Genomic DNA, 2,878 nt, shown 5'->3' with positions numbered 1-2,878 from the left:
CATTCCATTCCACATTCCATTCCATTCTGTGCCACATTCCATTCCATTCCATTCAACATTCCATTCCATTCCACATTCAATTCCAAATTCCATTCCATTCCACAATCCATTCCACATTCCATTCCATTCCACTTGCCATTTCTTTGCATTCCACATTCCACTCCAATCCATTCCATTCCATTCCATTCCACTCCTTTCCGTTCCAGTCAATTCCAGAATTTTTCGCATTCTATTCCATTCCACATTCTATTGCATTCCATTATATTCCACATTCCATTCCATTCCACATTCCATATCGTTACATTCCACATTGCATTCCAATCCATTCCATTCCACCTTCCATTCCATTCGATTCCATTCCACATCACGTTCCACTGCATTTCGCATTCCATTCCATTCAATTCCAATCCAATAAATTCCATGCCATTCCATTCTGTTCCAGTCAATTCCATATTCCATTCCATTCCATTCCATTCCGCATTCCATTCCGCATTCCATTGCACATTCCATTCCATTCCATTCCAGTACAAATTCCATTCCATTCCATTCCATTCCACTTTCCATTCCATTCCATTCCACGTTCCATTCCATTCCGTTCCACATTGCAGTCCATTCCATTCCTCATTCCATTCCATTCTGTGCCACATTCCATTCCATTCCATTCAACATTCCATTCCATTCCACATTCAATACCAAATTCCATTCCATTCCACAATCCATTCCACATTCCATTACATTCCACTTGCCATTTCATTTCATTCCACAATCCATTCCAATCCATTCCTTTCCATTCCACTTTCTATTCTATGCCATTCCATATTTCATTCCACATCCCTTTGCATTCAATTCCATATTCCATTCCATTCCATTCATTTCCGTTGCAGTCCACATTCTATTCCATTTCATTCCATTACACATTTGATTCCATTGCATTCCACATTCCATTCCATTCCACATTCCTTCTCATTCCAGTCGATTGCAGATTCCATTCCATTCCACATTCCATTCCTTTGCATTCCATATTCCATTCCATTCCTTTCCACATTCCATTGAATTCCATTGCATATTCCATTCCATTCTATTCCACGTTCCATTCCACATTCTATAACACGTTCCATTCCATATTCTATAACACGTTCCATTCCATATTTCATTCCACTTTCCGTTCCATTCCATTCCATTCCACGTTTCATTCCACCACATTCCACATTCCATCACATATTCCATTCCATTCCATGCCAAATTCTATTCTACATTCCATTCCATTTCATTCCACATTCCATTCCGCATTCCATTGCACATTCCATTCCATTCCATTCCAGTACAATTTCCATTCCATTCCATTCCATTCCATTCCACTTTCCATTCCATTCCATTCCACGTTCCATTCCATTCCATTCCACATTGCAGTCCATTCCATTCCACATTCCCTTCCATTCTGTGCCACATTCCATTGCATTCCATTCAAAATTCCATTCCATTCCACATTCAATTACAAATTCCATTCCATTCCACAATCCATTCCACATTCCATTCCATTCCTCTTGCCATTTCATTGCATTCCACATTCCATTTAAATCCATTCCATTCCTTTCCACTTTCTATTCTATGCCATTCCACATTTCATTCCACATGCCTTTGCATTCAATTCCATATTCCATTCCATTCCATTCAATTCCATTACAGTCCACATTCTATTCCATTTCTTTCCATTACACATTTCATTCCATTGCATTCCACATTCCATTCCATTCAACATTCCTTCCCATTGAGGTCGATTGCACATTCCATTCCATTCCACATTCCATTCCTTTCCATTCCATATTCCATTCCATTCCATTCCACATTCCATTGAATTCCATTGCACATTCCATTCCATTCTTTTCCACGTTCCATTCCACGTTCCATACCACGTTCCATTCCATATTCCGTTCCACTTTCGGTTCCATTCCATTCTAATCCACATTTCTTTCCACTCCATTCCACATTCCATTCCATATTCCATTCCATTCCATGCCACATTCTATTCTACATTCCATTCCATTCCATTCCACATTCCATTCCGCATTCCATTTCACATTCCATTCCATTCCATTCCACTTTCCATTCCATTCCATTCCACATTCCTTTCCATTCCATTCCACATTGCAATCCATTCCATTCCACATTCCATTCCATTCTGTGCCACATTCCATTCCATTCCATTCAACATTCCATTCCATTCCACATTCAATTCCAAATTCCATTCCATTCCACAATCCATTCCACATTCCATTCCATTCCACTTGCCATTTCTTTGCATTCCACATTCCACTCCAATCCATTCCATTCCATTCCATTCCACTCCTTTCCGTTCCAGTCAATTCCAGAATTTTTCGCATTCTATTCCATTCCACATTCTATTGCATTCCATTATATTCCACATTCCATTCCATTCCACATTCCATATCGTTACATTCCACATTGCATTCCAATCCATTCCATTCCACCTTCCATTCCATTCGATTCCATTCCACATCACGTTCCACTGCATTTCGCATTCCATTCCATTCAATTCCAATCCAATAAATTCCATGCCATTCCATTCTGTTCCAGTCAATTCCATATTCCATTCCATTCCATTCCATTCCGCATTCCATTCCATTCCATTCCACATTCCATTGCATTCCTCATTGCATTCCATTCTATTCCAAATTCCATTCCATTCCACATTCTATTCCATTCCATTCCACATTGCAGTCCATTACATTCCACATTCCATTCCATTGCATTTAAAATTCCATTCCATTCCATTGCACATTCCATTCCACATTCCATTGCAATCCTTGCCACATTTCATTCCACATTCAATTCCTCATTGATTTCAATTTCATTCCAC

This window comes from Pongo abelii, chromosome 14, assembly GCF_028885655.2.
Source record: "Pongo abelii isolate AG06213 chromosome 14, NHGRI_mPonAbe1-v2.0_pri, whole genome shotgun sequence".
Lineage (NCBI taxonomy): Eukaryota > Metazoa > Chordata > Mammalia > Primates > Hominidae > Pongo > Pongo abelii.
Note: the sequence above shows the minus strand (reverse complement) of the source record.